At 50.0% G+C, this 17522-nt stretch overlaps 1 protein-coding gene across 2 annotated transcripts in view; it reads right to left on the reverse strand.

Moving 5' to 3' along the window:
- ALPL (alkaline phosphatase, biomineralization associated) overlaps window positions 1-2800 on the reverse strand; it is a 65071-nt gene extending 62271 nt beyond the window's left edge. For both annotated transcript variants that reach the window (XM_052663187.1, XM_052663170.1), the window contains exon 1: window positions 2696-2800. The gene's annotated coding sequence lies outside the window, so the exon portion shown is untranslated. The remainder of the gene's footprint in view (window positions 1-2695) is intronic.
- Between the last annotated feature and the right edge of the window lie 14722 nt (window positions 2801-17522).

The following is a 17522-nucleotide window of genomic DNA, read 5'->3' on the forward strand; positions in this document are numbered from 1 at the left end:
CCAGCCTGCAGAGGACGAGGACCACGATGTAGCACTGGAAAGCTGAGTTTGCATTCCTGTGGCCACGCGGAGATTTTGAGTGCTGGTCCTCAGCCCAGCTTGCTCACTCTCCCCTTACTGTCCTCTTCGAGCTCTGAGTTTTGTGTTAATAACTCCAGCTGGACCTATTCAAAGTGAGCACTCTGAGCTGTGCCGCTGGATCCCACCCTGGATTAGGAGGCCTCATCCCCAAAGACATATACAATACCAAGATCACTGGAGCTGGTCCCCAGGGCTCCAGCCCCAGCTCCCCAGGTAGCATCTCTTGTTCTTGAACAAGTCACCTCCCTTCTCCAGGACAGGTTTCTTCATCTGCAGGACTGCGTCCAGTTTGCAGAGTCGGTCGGCTATGTAAGGACAGGTAGGGCTTGAGTATGCTTTCACCTCATTTCAAAGCTGGGACACATCCAGGCAGAAGGGACTGTGGCGGTTAAGTCCCATGCCTGTTCCCAGCACCGAGCTTCAGGCTCCTGGCCAAGGCTGAGTCTAGGATAATAGGAGGTGGCATTTGACTGTGAGCAAGGCAGACACCGTGCCACTCGACAACACAGCCCATCGGGGAATGGGCAGGGCCTAGGCAGTGGGTGACAGGTTTCCAGGGTTCGGAGCCGAGACAAAACCTTACACTCCATCTCAAGTTTGCCACTGAGATTAGAGCTGATGAGAGCCAAAATTTTCTTAAGCACAGGCACCAGCTCAACACTCTGTATACGTTAATCATACTATTTACTAAATCTCAGCTAAAAGGAGGAGACTGGGGCATGACAGGCAACAGAATTTGTCCCAGGTCATACAGCTAGGTTGCCTTTTTCTATTAGTGAAAAACCAAAGGTTGGCTGATCCGCTTTACCCATGTTACTGCCTGTTAATCTCCTTCCTTGTGAATTGCTTGATTCCTTTTCTAAAGTGTCAGTTTCAGAGCCTAAAAAAGTTTTGTTATACAAGTGTGCAGATGTCTGTGTAATTTATCGCTGCATTCCCAGCACCTAGAACAGGGTTTGGGGCATTAATAAATGTTTGTTGAATGGAGACGGCGTTTTGTTTCTGCCCTCAGTTCAGTTTTATTGCTCACAACAGTCTTATGACTTATCTTACAGGTGGGGTCACGGATACAGACAGGGGTCATCTCACTCCAGGGGCTGGGAAGTTGGGAAGCCTGGTCCAAGCCTCGTCCAACCTTTTCTGCTTATGGAGTTCAGATGTATGAAGTTCAGGAAGAGAAGAGGAGACGGAGAGACAAGAGTGGAGGGGAGTGGACAGACAAGAGTGGGTGACGAGGGGAGACAAGAGTGGGCAGGGAGTGGAGGCTAGGGTGGGGAAGACACCCTGGGGAGGTCTAAAGATTGGAAGAGGACAGGTCTAGGGCATGGGGGGAGGCAAGACTGAGCACCAGAAGAGCCGGAAGGAGGAACCAAGATCTTTGCGTAGAAGTAGCAGGGGGATAAGGCTGTAGGTTTAGTCTGCCTTCATATCCTGGCCTCAGACTTGCTTAACTTCTTCAGGCCTCAGTTTCCCTGTTTGTAAAGGAGATGATGCATGTCAAGTGTTGGAGCCTGGCACGCAGTAGGTGTTCAACAAACGGTTGCTGTCAACTTTGCTCACCCCCTGCCTATCAGGGAAGCCGGGCCCACCTGGAAGTCTTCCCCCCGCACCACCACCGACCCCCCCACCCCCACCCCCCCAGAGCCCAGAGGCCCTTTCTGGCCAGAGAACTGCCCCTTCTTGAGATCTCCTCCTCCACCCACAGGCCGCTGTAAAGACCCCTCCCCCAGTCCCATTTTGCATTGAAAAAGGGTCTGAAGAGACAATGCGGGGGAAGGCTGGAGCTCAGCTCAGCTACCCGCCCCACTATTGTGACCAGGCTTTTAACCCTTTCTGATCAAGACGAGTTGCAGGAACCCACCCCGGGCCAGCCGCTCACCTGCCTACGTCCAGAGATGGATCGCAGCAAACTCCCCCAGCTTTGAGGGGCTCCAGAGCTCGGCCCCAAGGCCGCTGCGCACCCCCTACAACTTCCAAACAGACTCCAACACGCCGGATGTCCGTCCCCCCCGCCCCCCTCCCCGCCCCGCTGCGGCTCCCAGACCCAAGTGCCTCCCTCTCTGTACTGTTCCCAGCTCCGGCCCAAACTACTTTTGGAGCCCACCCAGGAAGACCAGCCCCCTCCCCTGGCGGCTGTGCCAAGATCTCGAGACGGCTAGATGGCTGGCAGTTCTGGGGTGGGCCACCCGAGTCTTTTGATAGCGGACCAAGGGGGCGCCGTAGAAGCCGCTCAGCCACAGGGCAACGGGAGGCGGTGCCGAGACCGAAGATGGGGGTCTCAGGCAGCGGCGGGGAGACCCCAGAGCTGCAGCGGCCGACTCGAGCGCAGTCAGCCCGCCTCGCCGGCTCCGCTGGGGCCGCGTCCACTTTCTGGGCCCGCCCAGTGCGCCGGCCGGGAGCCGCGGATGCGCGCGAGCGCGGGAGCGGGACAGGTGGCTGGAGGTTCCGAATGGGCTGCCTTGGGCGGTGTGGGGGGGGAGCGGAGGTCCCGGCCTGGCCCCTGATGTCCAGCCTCGCCGCCCTCTCCCGGCGAGGGGAGGATGAGGAAAGGGGGCCTGGGACCCTCCACATCCCGGGGGTCCTGGAGAGCCAGGAACCAGCTTCGAGTCTTTACCTGCTCAGAGTTCGTAGGCGAAGGTCTGTCCCGGCGCAAGGGACGCGGGGTCGGTGCTCTGGGAGCGCGGACGCGGAGGGGCGGGAGCGCGACGCTGCCCCGGCCAAGTCCCCCGCGGGCTTATAAAGGCGATCGCGGGGCTCGCGCGCGGCCGGGGCAGCCCTCCCCGGCCCCCGCCCCCGCCTCCACCCCCGGCCCGGGCCCCGGCCCTCCCCGCCCCCGGCCCGCCCCCGGCCCGGGCCCAGCCGACCGGTCCCGCCGCGCGGCCAGCGCGCCGCCTGCCGGGCAGCGGGGCGCCCTCGGGCTTCCTGAGCCCCGGCTCGGCTCCCGCCCTTGCGCGGGGTTGGGGCGGGCGCTTCCCAGCGAGACCACGCTCTGTCCTTTCTCTCCGCGAGCTCCAGCTCTGATTCCGTCTCTTTGGGGTTGTCTTTATCCTTGGCTCCAACTTCCTGCTGTGTCTCTTTGTGGCTGTGTCTCTTGCGCCCTCTGACTGGTCTGCCTCTCTGACAACCCACCTGGCTCTGTTTGGGACCTCTGTCTCTCCCCATCTCTGTGCACGTGTCTCTCGGCCTCTGTCCACCCGTGTGTGTGACTCTCCTCCCTGTCCGCTCTCGCCTTCCCACTCCAACCAGACCACTGGCCTGGCCCTTTCTCCGCTGGCCTTGGGCTCTCTCCTCTGCTCGGCCAAGGAGGCTGAGGGATACCTCGGCGGGGGTGGCTTGGGGAGGGGAGCGCCCTCTCCTGGACGGGGACTGTTCCCTCTTTGTCCTTAGAGCCAGCCAGGGTTCCTGCTGACCGCATCCCATCCAGAGGTGAGGACCTGCCTCCCCGGTGAGCAGAGGAGGAAGCCCACACTTTGCACCAGGTGGAATCAGACAGCCCAGGTTCAAGACTCCACCCTGGTGACCTTGGGCAAATCACTTGAGCCCTGTGGCCTGGCCGGCCCCTTGACCCGCAGAGGTCAGCTCCCCCAGCTGCCCCGATCACATGCTGTTGTTGTTGTTGCTGTTCAGGTGCTAAGTTGTGTCCGACTCTTTGGGATTCCGTGGACTGCAGGACACCAGGCTCCTCTGTCCTCCACTGTCTCCACTGTCATATGCTGAGAGGCAGACTAATAGGAGACAGTGGTTGAAAAGTGCTCAGGAAACTTTAAAAGCACTGACAGATGAAGGGAGGCGGGGCAGGACTGAAGGAGACTGAGGCCTGAGCAGAGAAGCTGTCAGTACCGGCAGAACCAGTTGTTCAGTCACTAAGTTGTCAGAGTCACTGAGACCGCATAGTCTGCAGCACACCAGGCTCCTCTGTCCATGGGATTTTCCAGGCAGGAATACTGGAGTCAATTGCCATTTCTTCTCCAGGAGATCTTCTTGACCCAGGGATCTAACCCATGTCTCCTGCATTGGCAGGCAGATTCTTTACCATCTGAGGCACCAGGAAAGTCCCGGCCCAGAATTCTCTATCTTACCTAGGACATGCCGACCTTGGGCCAGTCATCTTGCATACATTTTCTCCCAACGACCCCATTTTAGAGAGGAGAAAACAGAGGCCAAGATAGAGCATGAGGACAGCTTGTCAGTATGACTGGAGCCGGAACTGGGGACTAGCACCAAAAACCAAGAGTGTCTTTGTATTTTTCTTTTTTTGTATTTTTAGCAACTGATATTGCTTCTTTATTTATAGGAGTGATATGAAGTGTCCTTCCTGACATAAGTTTGTTTTTAGAACGTGAATCAAAACGTTGATTAAACACTATTTACATATTCAATGAGTTAGATTATTATGGCAAAAATCATGGAGGTGGTCAATGAATCAAGTTTGGGAAACAACACTTTTGCATGAGAAATGGAGAGTGAAGGCATCCAGAATGGAGTCTCAAACCTTGGAGGGGTTCTGTAATTGCTCACAAACTCCAAGGAAGGGGTTAGGGATACAAAGAGGCTTGAGATGAAGTCATTATCAGTGAGCAAGGGGCATATTCCCGCCCGTCCCAGCCTGAACAGAGGCTGGGGGGCTGAGGCAACAGCAACTTGGATGGACCCTGTTTCACCAATTATGGGCCCCCACGCCTGCCCTTGACTTCTGATCTCCCCAAAACTGTTGGGGGATGGACACTTCTAGTTGCACCACATGGCCAGCATTGGGCTCCCTGTGTCTGAGTGATTTTTCCCCAGGTACCACTGGCTGAATGGCTGAAAATTGATGCTTTCGAATTGTGGTGCTGGAGAAGACTCTGGAGAGTCCCTTGGACAGTGAGGAGATCAAAACAGTCCATCCTAAAGGAAATCAACCCTGAATATTCATTGGAAGGACTAACACTGGAACTGAAGCTCCAATACTTTGGCCACCTGATGGAAATAGCTGACTCATTGGGAAAGACCCCAATGCTGGAAAGATTGAAGGCAAAAGGAGAAGGGGATGGCAGAGAATGAGATGCTTAGATAGCATCACCAACTCAATGGACATGAATTTGAGCAAACTCTGGGAGATAGGAGAGGACAGAGGAGCCTGACGTGCTGAGAGGGAAGAAATTAAGAAAACTGAAACAGGGGCTTGCCTGGTGGTTCAGTGGTTAAGAGTCCACCTGCCAGTGCAGGGGACACAGGTTCAGTCCCTGAGCCAGGAAGATCCCACGTGCCTCAGAGCAGCTAAGCCTGTGCACCGCAACTCCTGAGCCTGTGCTCAAGAGCCCGCGGGTTGCCGCCACCGAAGCCTGTACACCCTGGAGCCTGTGCCCTACAAGAGGCGTCACCGAAATGAGAAGCCCTTGCACCACAACTAGAGAAAGCCCACTCACAGCAATGAAGACCCAGCACAGGCAAAAACAAATAGAAAGAAAACTGAGGCAATATCATTAAACCAAGGGTGGTACCGCCCAGCATTACCGAGTGCTGACTTCGTGTGAGGCTCTGGTCTGATATGAGTCTTTGTACATATTAACCCAGCTAATGCTCACAACAGCCCTACCGAGTAGGGACTTTTATTCCCACTTTACAGATGAGAAAACAGGCATATATGAGCTGTCAATTGCAGAAGAGCCCAGCAGCCTGGTGTAAAGCTCTTTGCAGGTGAAATTTCGTTGACTTCTCTCTGTAAGACCGAGGCAGGGTCGTTAGTGTCACGCTCGCTTTTCAAATGAGGAAGCTCTTGGCTCAGAGAGGCTTAACAACTTATTCTTTCAAGAATATTCATTGGGTGCCTGCTCAGGGCAGGCACTGTGCTAGGATCTGGAGACACAAGTGAACAAGACAGATTTCTGGCCTCATGGAGCTGACGTTCCAGTTAAGGAAGACAGATAATAAACAGTCAACACTATAATAAGCAAGTTATATGTAAATTAGAAGATGAGAAGCGAGCGAATAAAGAACTAGAGCAGATATTAGGGGGAGGAGGCGTGCTGGGAAGGGAGCAGACTGTGGCATAAGAGTGTTCAAGGGAGAGAAGAAGAGGGAATTCCCAAGCATTCTTTAACAAGGAGACCTGACTCCTCTCTGGGATGTGTCTGCTGGGAAGCGGACTGTGGACAAGAGGCCAACTAGCAATATCTCTCTGTGTCTGCTGGGCTTCCCAGGTGGTGCTAGTGGTTAAAAAAAAAAACAAAAACAAAAAAAACCCGCCTGCCGATGCAGGTTACATAAGAGACGAAGGTTACATTCCTGGGTTGGGAAGATCCCCTGAGGAAGAGCATGGCGACCCACTCCACTATTCTTGCCCAGAGAATCCCCATGGACAGAGGAACCTGGCGGGCTATAGTCCATGCGGTCGCAAAGAGTCGGAGACGACTGAAGCGACTTAGCACGCACACACGCTCTGTCCCTGCTGTGACACGTCAAGAAAGAAGCCAACCCTTAAACCAGGGCAGGGGCGTGCTCTGAGCCCAAGGCCACTTGATAGAGAAGACGGAAGCCAAGAGAAAGCCTTCCTGAGGCCACCCAGCCCAGCAGGGAGAAGTCAGGCTGCCTGTGGGGAGTAGCAGTGTTAGTCGCTCAGTTGTGCCTGACTCTGCGACCCCGTGGACAGCAGCCCGCCAGGCTCCTCTGTCCATGGAATTCTCCAGGCAAGAACACTGGAGTGGATTGCCATGCCCTTCTCCAGAGGACCTTCCCTACCCAGGGATCGAACCCGGGTCTCTTGCGTTGTAGGCAGATTCTTTACCGTTTCAGCTATAGGAAAGACCTGAGCTTTTTTGTTTTGTTTTGTTTAATCATTGCCGCTGCAGTTGCTGATTTAAAAAAATAATAATTTTATGTAAGTATTTATTCTTGGCTTGCTGGGTCTCTTGTTGCTGAGCAAACTTTTCTCTAGCTGCGGCAAGTGGGGCCTTCTCTTAGTTGCCGTGTGTGGTCTTCGCTCTGCGCTGGCTTCTCCCGTTGCGGTTCCCGAGTTCCAGAGCCCTGGCTCGATAGCTGTGGCTCGCGGGCTTAGTTGCTCCGCAGCGTGTGGGATCCTGCCCGTTCAGGATCGACCCTGAATCTCCAGTGTCGGCAGGCAGGCAGATTCTTTACCACTGAGCCGCCAAGGAAGCCCCTCTCCTGAGCTTTCGAGCAGTGCTGACAGCCCTTCCCAGGACCAGCTCCAGCTTCAGCCTTAGTCCCAGACTTCCCCCTGCCCAGTTCCGCCTGCGCCATGCCACCTTGAGCCTCATCCTGGCTCAGCCCTCCTCCGTCTCAGCCCGGGTCTCCCAGGCAGTGCTAACCCAAGCTTCCAGCTCATCTGCAGTCCCAGCCCCCTCGCGCACCCCCCGGCAGTCAGCCCTGTGCCCAGTACCCTAACAAATGACCAGAGAGTGTCCCCCAGCCCCCGCTGTACTTAAAGGAAGCCTTCCTCACAAAGGCCTGGGGCGCCCGCCCTGTGAGAAAACCCCATTGTCTGAGGAACAATGTCTCTATTTTGTCCTTTATTTCTAAAGGGACTTGTGAGCAGGCTCCAAGCTCCAAGACAGAGAGTGTTGCTTCCTATTCTCAGCCCTGGAGAAGGCTGTAGGCCAAAAGGAAGGGTCAAGGCTGTCTGCTGGGGGCTGCATTCCGGAGATCAGAGCGGACTCAGGCAGGCCCAGGCATAGCAGTCCCGCGGCATTTCCAGAATGGAGACAGGAAGGAAGGCATCTCAAACAAGTAGGAAGAGAGTTTGTACCCAGGGTGGCGGAGAGATCTCCTTCCCCACCCCCGCCACACACTTATAGGACTTGGACCCCTTCTGATAAAGCCTTCCTGAAGATTCATCCATGCTCCCGGCTGTCCATCCCTCTCCCTGTCTTCAGTGGACACGTCTGAGGTGGGCCTTGGAGATGCTCCCCCGGGGGCTGTATCACTTTTGCCTCCCGCTTCCTGTTAGATGCAAACTTGAGGGCCCAAGAATGCTTTAGGGCTTGGACGATGGCAGGCTGATATTTGGCAGCTTGGGGATTTCTTTAGCAATGTTCTGAAAGGCTTATGGCTCTTACAGCAAATAGATCAGACACCTACTAAGCCTACAAAACCATCCCCAGGAAAAAGAAATGCAAAAAGGCAGAATGGCTGTCTGAGGAGGCCTTACAAATAGCTGAGAAAAGAAGAGAAGCTAAAGGCAAAGGAGAAAAGGAAAGATATACCCATCTGAATGCAGAGTTCCAAAGAATAGCAAGAAGAGATAAGAAAGCCTTCCTAAGTGAACAATGCAAACAAATAGAGGAAAACAATAGAATGGAAAAGACTAGAGATCTCTTCAAGAAAATTGAAGATACCAAGGGAACATTTCATGTAAAGACGGGCACAATAAAGTACAGAAATGGTATGGACCTAACAGAAGCAGAAGATATTAAGAAGAGGTGGCAAGAATACACAGAAGAACTATACAAAAAAGATCTTAATGACCCAGATAGCTACGATGGTGTGATCACTCACCTAGAGCCAGACATCCTGGAGTGCAAAGTCAAGTGTGCCTTAGGAAACATCACTATAAACAAAGCTAGTGGAGGTGATGGAATTCCAGCTGAGCTATTTCAAATCCTAAAAGATGATGCTGTTAAAGTGCTACACTCAATAAGCCAGCAAATTTGGAAAACTCAGCAGTGGCCACAGAACTGGAAAAGGTCAGTTTTCATTCCAATTCCAAAGAAGGGCAATGCCAAAGAATGTTCAGACCACCACACAATTGCACTCATCTCATGTGCTAGCAAAGTCATGCTCAAAATCCTTCAAGCTAGGCTTCAGCAGTATATGAACTGAGAACTTCCAGATGTACAAGCTGGATTTAGAAAAGGCAGAGGAACCGGAGACCAAACTGCCAACATCCGTTGAACCATAGAAAAAGCTAGAGAATTCCAGAAAAACATCTACTTCTGCTTCATTAACTATGCTAAAGCCTTTGACTATGTAGACCACAACAAACTGTGGAAAATTCTTCAAGAGTTGGGAATACAAGATCATCTCACCCGCTTCCTCTGACACCTGTATGCTGGGCAAGAAGCAACAGTTAGAACTGGACATGGGACAATGGATTGATTCCAAACTAGAAAAGGAGTACTCAAGGCTGTATATTGTCACTCTGCTTGTTTAATTTATATGCAGGGTACATCATGTGAAATACCAAGCTGAATGAAGCTCAGCTGGAATCACGATTGCCGGAGGAAATATTAATAACCTCAGATATGCAGATGACACCACCCTTATGGCAAAAGCGAAGAGGAACTAAAGAGCCTCTTGATGAAAGTGAAAGAGAAGAGTGAAAAAGCTGACTTAAAACTCAACATTCAAAAAATGAAGAGCATGGCATCTGGTCCCATCACTTCATGGCAAATAGATGGGTAACAATGGAAACAGTAACAGACTTTATTTTCTTGGCTCCAAACTCACTGCAGATGGTGACTGCAGCCATGAAATTAAAAGACACTTGCTCCTTGGAACAAAAACTATGACAAACCTCTCTCTCTCTCTTAGTCGCTAAGTCGTGTGCGACTCTTGCGACCCCATGGACTGACTGCCAGGCTCCTCTGTCCATGGGATTCTCCAGGCAAGAATATTGGGGTGGGTTGCCATTTCCTTCTCCAGGGGATCTTCCCAACCCAGGAATTGAACCCAGGTTTCCTGCATTGCAGGCAGATTGTTTACCAACTGTGCTATCAGGAGATCCCCTGCAAATTGTGGACATGAGGCAAACTAGAAATATCTCTCTAAACTGGCTATGACATGAAAAGGAAGAAGCCATCCATTAAAGGGAGGACAGGAGGCTGCACTGAGCCCAAGGCCCACAGGACACTTGTAAACACAGAAATGTGGCAAAGTCTCCAAGTATTTGTTGTTCGGCTGCTCAGTTGTGTCTGACTCTTTGGCACTCCATGGCCTGCAGCACGCCAGGCCTCCCTGTCCTTCACCATCTCCCGGAGCTTGCTCAAACTCACGTCCATTGAGTCGGTGATGCCATCCAACCATCTCATCCTCTGTCATCCCCTTCTCCTCCCGCCTTCAATCTTTCCCCGCGTCAGGGTCTTTTCTAATGAGTTGGCTCCTCGCATCAGGTAGCCAAAGTATTGGAGCTTCAGCTTCAGCATCAGTCCTTCTAATGAATATTCAGGACTGATTTCCCTTAGGATGGACTGGTTGGATCTCCTTGCAGTCCAAAGGACTCTCAAGAGTCTTCTCTAACACCACAGTTCAAAAGCATTAATTCTTCAGCACTCAGCTTTCTTTATAGTCCAACTCTCACATCCATACATTCTCTGGTGGCCCAGTGGTTAGATCTTAGTGCTTTCAACCAGGGCCTGGGTTCAATGTCAGGTCAGGGAACTCAGACTCTGCAAGTCATGTGGCATAGTCCTCCCCAAAATCATCTCAGACAAAGATTGCTTCATGGAACGTGTTTAGGAGGGACCTGAGGAGTCTTCAGTTTTATCTCCTGCTAAGTCCCCTACCTGCTGGCCTGTGCTTACACTAAATATAGCTGAGTGTGGAGAATTCCACTTTTTGGCTGGAACCCTGGGCTTACTGTCAACTTGGACCACAGGCCTCAGGTCTAAATTGCCTAGTTTTTCTTTCTCTCCTTTCAACCTGTCCAATTTCAAAGGAGTCACGCACGTCTCTTTCTTGTAGGAATTTATTAATGACTGCAAGAAATGAGCAGCCTCCAAAATCCTGAGATTTTCCCAAGGGTTTCATAAAAGAGCAGCCTTGGAGGCCCCTGGTTTGAATTCCAAGATTCGACAGACTCTGACCACACTGACTCCTTCACCACCAGCTACTTTAGAATAGCCAACCTCCCAGCTGAAAGTCCCTGTTCCACCTGTGCTGTGTCGCCCTGCTCTGCCCCACGAGTTCTGCACTGGAGGATCTGTGATTTGCAGCATCCTACCTCAGGTCCCCCGTTTGCTCGTCAGTTAAGTTGTAAATATCAAAATCTGGGCTTCCCAAGTGGCGCTAGTGGTAAAGAACCTGCCTGTCAGTGCAGGAGACATAAGAGGCATGGGTTCGATCCCTGGGTCAGGAAGGTTCCCCTGGAGGAGGGCATGGCAACCCACTCCATTATTCTTGCCTGGAGAATCCCATGGACAGAAAAGCCTGGCGGGCTACAGTCCATAGGGTCACACAGAGTCAGACACGACTGTAGCAACCTAGCATGCACACACACAAATAACAAAATCTAATTTGTCAAACTTTAAAAATTTTTTTAAACTTATTTTTGACTGCACTGGGTCTTCATTGCTGCTCGCAGGCTTCTCTTCTAGTTGTGTCTAGCAGGGGCTGCTCTCGAGTTGCGATGCTTGGCTGCGATCTCTATAATTGCGTTGTATCTAGTTGTGATACAGCTTCTCCTTGTAGCGGCTTCTTTTGTTGACGAGCACAGAGTCTAAAGCACGTGGGCTTCAGTAGCTGTGGCACACTGGCTTAGTTGCCCCGCCGCACGTGGAATCTTTCTGGACCAGGGATCAAACCCCTGTCCTCTGCACTGGCAGGTGGATTCTTAACCACTGGACTGCCAGGGAAGTCCTCAAACCAGTTTTGAAACTAAAGGAAATTTATTGGCTCATGAAGCAGGCAAGTCCACACGTGGGAGAGGCTTTTATCCTTGGTGGCTCAGTGATGTCCTGGGACCTAATTTCTCTCTCTTTTCATTTCTCAGCTCCTTTTGGCCCCGTGTGCATCCAGGTGGAGGTTCCCAGATGACATATCACCTGCAATGTATCATCAAAAACGTGGAACTCTGTTTCCCCAAACAAACTCAAGTCTTGGAATTGTCTCATGGACCAGACTTCCTTTGCTGTTGTTCAGTCCCTAAGTCGTATCTGACTCTTTTGCAACCCCATGGACAGACCTCACCAGGCTCCTCTGTCCTCCACTATCTCCCAGAGTTTGCCCAATTTCATGTCCCCGGTGATGCATCTAACCATCTCATCCTCTGCCACCCCCTTCTCCTTGTCATGGCAAAGGGACTTTCATAACTCAATGCAGTGATGAGCCATTCGGTGCTGGACCACCCAAGATGGACGGGTCACAGTGAAGAGTTCTGATAAGATGAAGTCCCGTGGAGAAGGAAATGGCAACACACTGCAGTATTTTTGCATGGAGAGCCCCTTGTATAGTATGAAAAGGCAAGCCTCCTTCTCGGGCTCCCTAAACCAACCACTCCACTGGTTGATATAAGCCAATCCAGGCCCACCGTAGAGACAGGATAAGGTCCCAGCCTACCCACCCTGCTCAGAAAGGCCAGGGGCAGGTGGGTGACAGGGAGGTAAGTAACAAATGTCTCCCCCACACGGCCCTAGGACTTAGGCGAGTACTCACACACTTGCATTTATGGGCTCTATACTTGCCAAAGCACTTTGGAATAAATAATAATAAAAATATTTTATGTGTATACAGTAAGGTATGTTTTTAAAGATATAAATTATCTCGGATCACGTTAGAAAGTCTGAATCCACATAAGGAAAAGTAAATTAAAATACCCTGTAGTTTCATCACACAGAGCGAATCCATTTAACACCTTGGTATTTCTCTTTCACAATTTACTTATTTTTTTAAAAAATTATTTGTTTTGGTTGACTTCTCCAGGTCTTAGTGTTGGCACATAGGATCTTTAGTTGAGGCGTGTAGGGGTCTCAGCTCCCTGACCAGAGGTCGAACCTGGGCCAAATTTGTACCAAATAAGAAATATACTGGGCCCTGGCAGTGAAAGCCCAGAATCCTAATCGCTAGGCCACCAGGAAACTATCTTTCCCAACTTAAAAGCAAAACAGGGCTTCCCTGGTGGTCTTGTGGTTAAGAATCCACCTGCCAAGGCAGCAGTCACGGTTTGATCCCTGGTCTGGGAAGATCCCACCTGCTGCAGAGCAGCCAAGCCCGTACTCCACAACAAGAGAAGCCGCCGCAACGAGAAAGCCGTGAGCCGCAGGAAGAGCAGCCTCCACTCTCTGCAGCTAGAGAAAGCCCGTGGGCAGCGACAAAGCCCCTGTGCAGCCAAAAATAAATATAATCAATAAACCATTATTTTTAAAGCAAGACAAAATAAAACAAAAACTCAAGGGGATCACAGATGTATGAAACAGCCTACATTCAGGTAAGATTTTTCCCAGTGGCTCAAAGCGTCCGCCTCCAATGCGGGAGACCTGGGTTCGATCCCTGGGTCAGGAAGATTCCCTGGAGAAGGAAATGGCACCCCACTCCAGTATTCTTCCCTGGAGAATCCCATGGATGGAGGAGCCTGGTGGGCTACAGTCCATGGGGTCGCACAGGGTTGGACACGACTGAGTGACTTCACTTTCAGTGATGTATTCAGGATGTGGTTTCTCTCCCTTATGGAGAAAAACCCAAAGACCCTGCTCCTCTGGCTTAATACATACACATTTTCACAATCCTGTCCAGGGTTTGCAGCCCTCTGGATGTATTATCCTATTTTCTCCTCTGGGTGGGGTTATTATGAGCCCCATTTTACAGACAGAAAATCAGAGGCTTGGCAGTCAAGTCAGGAGCAGGTGGCCAGCGTGTAGTTCCCAGCCCAGGCCCCTAGCTGTGGGGCTCACAGTCTCCGAGTGGGAAACAGGATGCGTGGCTGGTCATGAAGGAAGCACCCCCAAGGCGATTCTGGAAGGGGAGTGACCACATCCTGCACCTTCCCAACAGTCTCGTCCCCTTTCCAGCCTCTTCCAAGGTTCCAGAGGTCTCTGAGCACTCAGAGGAAGGAAGACGGGTGGGTTTAATGTTTACCCACCCTGAAGTGCCGTGTCATGGAAACCTGGGGACTCCGGACTTTCCCTCTACTTCTGGGGGTGGGGGTGGACAGGGCAAGGGGTCAGACTGCAATCCCTCCACCTCAGATGCCAGCTCCTCCCACCTGGTTTTCTGTGTGGATGCAGGGCTGGAGTGAGCATGCGATTGGGAGGGGTGTGCTCAGAAGGCCCCCAGACTCACCCCGAGCTCCCAGCGGTCTCAGCCGAAAACTCTGTCGTAAGGGACAGCGGCCCAGGCTCTGAAGCCCGCTCCACGGCTTCCCCGTGGCTCCGTGGTAAAGAATCCACCTGCCAAGGCAGGAGACACGGGCTTGATCCCTGATCTGGGAGCAACGAAACCCCTGCCTCACAATGGTTGAGCCTGTGCTCTAAGCCCGGGAGCCCCTGCTGCGCACCCAGAGGCGCCCCAGCAGCCCGCACTCCCCGCAGCCGGAGAAAACCCGCGAAGCGATGGGGACCAACCGCAGCCGAAGCGAAACCTCGCTCCAGGCTGGTTCATGTCGATGTATGGCAAGACCCACCACAATATTAAAGTAATTAGCCTCCAATTAAAATAAATTAGTTAATTAAAAAAATGAAAGAAAACAGACATGATTACCAGGAGGTAAGGTGGGGGAAGGGATAAATTGGGAGATTGGGATCGACATATACACAGTACTTTACACTGGCTTGGCCAAAACGTTCATTTGGGGTTTTCCATTAGACGTTATGCAGAAATCCAACCCAATATATAAAATAGATAACTAATAACGACCTACTGTATAGAATAGGGAACTCTACTTAATACACTATAATGGCCTATATGGGGAATTAATCTAAAAAAAAGGAGTGGATATATGTATGACTGACTCACTTTGCTGTACTGAAACTAACACAACATTGTAAATCAACTGTACTCCAATAAAAAAATTTTTTAAGTGTTCCCAGGTATAGATTCTCAAAATAATGTAAAAATAAATATCAACTGATTAAAAAAAAAATCTTGCTCCACTAGCTGTGTTCGACCTTGAGCAAGTGAACCTATCTGTGCCTCAGTTTCTTTGACTGTGAAATGGGAATAATAATGCACACCCCCACCCCTACCCCCACAGAGCTGCTGAGGGGTTTAAAATCCATATAAACCCCTGGGGAGAGTGGCACACATTCAATAAGTATAATAAACATTCAATAAACATTCAATAAGTATAATTATTATTATTTTATTATACATGTATTAATGAGTGTTCTACTTGCTGGTAATAGAAAACCATTCCTGCTGGACAAACAGAAAAGAGGCATTTATTAAAGGGACGTTTGTCCATGACAGCCAAGGGCAGGGAGGCAGTTGGTGTTCCAGAAGCGACTGGAAGCAGAGATTTTTTTTTCCCCCCTCAGGGAAGATGTTCAAAAGCCTTTGTATTCCTACTGAAATAGAGCTGCTGCACAATATAAGTCTCAGATGTACAATAAAGCGAGTCACAATTTTTAAGGGTTTTACTACATTTATGCTGCTGCTGCTAAGTCGCTTCAGTCGTGTCCGACTCTGGGCGACCCCATAAATGGCAGCCCACCAGGCTCCCCTGTCCCTGGGATTCTCCAGGCAAGAACACTGGAGCGGGCTGCCATTGCCTTTTCCATACTACATTTATAGTTATTGTCAAATATCGGTTATAGTCCTTGCACTGCACAGTATATCTTTGTGTTTTATATATAGTTGTTTGCACCTTTTAATTCACTCCCCCTATCTTGCTCCTTCCTGCTTCCCTCTCCCCTCTAGGAACCACTAGTTTCTTTTCTATATCTGTGAGTCAGTTTCTCTTTTGTTATATTCACTAATTTGTTTTATTTTTCAGATTCTACATATAAGGGATATCAAACAGTATTTTTCTTTCTCTGTCTGACTTGTCTCACTAAGCTTAATACCCTCCAGCTCCATCCATGTTGTTGCAAATGGTAAAATATCATTATTTTTTAATGGCCGAGTGGTATTCCGTTGTATATACACGCCAAATCTTTATCCAGTCATCTGTTGATGGACACTTAGGTTGCTCTGTTGTAAACAATGCTGCTATAAACATTAGGTGCTTGCATCTGTTTTGCTGAAAGTTTCACTTTCATCTCAGGTTCGAAGGATTTGTATACAAAAGAAACCACTCGTTACACACAGATAGACAACTTTAATATTTAATAAAGGATTATTTAACTTCATTTCAATATGCAGTCATTAAAAGAAAAGGGAAATAGAGACAATGGAGAAGAGGAACTGCACATGCATCACCAAAATGGGTCGGCCAACAGCCAGAGCTAAACAGTGATGGGAAGTCCCGAGTCACAGAAATCTGGAGTCCCAGTCGGGAAGGTCCCAGGCAGTTCACTCCACAGGTAAGACTTCAAATTGCACTTTTGGGGGTTCCCACTTAAAGCCCCAGGCTGCAAACTGGTATCATCATCAGTTTGTGTGCAAAATTGCAGCTCTGGTTTTACTTTAACACTTTACAAGGCTGTTTGTTTAATCTTGTGAGATTTGTTGTTATTGTTCAGATTCTTTGTGACTCTTTGAACTGCAGCACACCAGGCTTCCCTGTCCTTCACTGTCTCCATGTCCATTGAGTCAGTGATGCCATCCAACCATGTCATCTTCGGTCGCCCCCTTCTCCTCCTGCCCTCAATCTTTCCCAGCATCAGGGTCTTTTTCAGTTAGTCAACTTTCCCCTTCTGGTGGCCAAAGTATTGGAGCTTCAGCACCAGTCCTTCCAATGAATATTCAGGTCTGATTTCCGTTAGGATTGACTGGTTGGATTTCCTTGCAGTCCAAGAGACTTTCAGGAGTCTTCTCCAGTGGCGCAGTTCGAAAGCATTAATTCTTTGGCGCTCAGTTTTCTTTATGGTCCAACTCTCACATCCATACATGACCACTGGAAAAATCATAACTTTGACTATATGGACCTTTATCAGCAAAATAATGTCTCTGCTTTTTAATACGCTGTCTAGGTTTGTCATAGCTTTTCTTCCAAGGAGCAAGCAATTTTTAAATTTATGGCTGCAGTCACTATTTGCAGTGATTTTGGAGCCCAAGAAAATGAAATCCAACCCTGTTTCTGCTTTTTCCCCATTTATTTGCCACGAAGTGATGGGACTGGATGCCATGATCTTTGTTTTTTTGAATGTTGATTTTTAAGCCAGCTTTTTCTTATTTAAAATTAATTAATTTTTGCCACCCCATCAATGCAAGTCAGCCGCAGGTGCACATGTGTGCCCCATCCTGAACCCCCTCCCACCTCTCTCCCCACCCCATCCCCCTGGGTTGTCCCAGAGCACCAACTTCGAGTACCCTGCTTCACGCCTCAAACTTGCACTGCTCATCTGTTTTACATATGGCAACTTGTACATGTCATGTACACTGAAAAATAGACGTTTCACTGCTATTCTCTCGTATCATCCCGTCCTCACCTTCTCCCACATAGTCCAAAGTCTGTTCTTTTGCTGTCTTGCATATAGGATCGCTGTTACCGTCTTTCTAGATGCTATATATATGCATTGACATACTGTATTGGTGTTTCTCTTTCTGACTTTCTTCACTCTGTGTGATGAGCTCCAGTTTCATCACCTCATTTGAACTGACTCAAATGCGTTCTTTTTTTCAGCTGAGTGATA

The sequence above is a fragment of the Budorcas taxicolor genome, chromosome 2 (assembly GCF_023091745.1).
Source record: "Budorcas taxicolor isolate Tak-1 chromosome 2, Takin1.1, whole genome shotgun sequence".
Classification (NCBI taxonomy): domain Eukaryota; kingdom Metazoa; phylum Chordata; class Mammalia; order Artiodactyla; family Bovidae; genus Budorcas; species Budorcas taxicolor.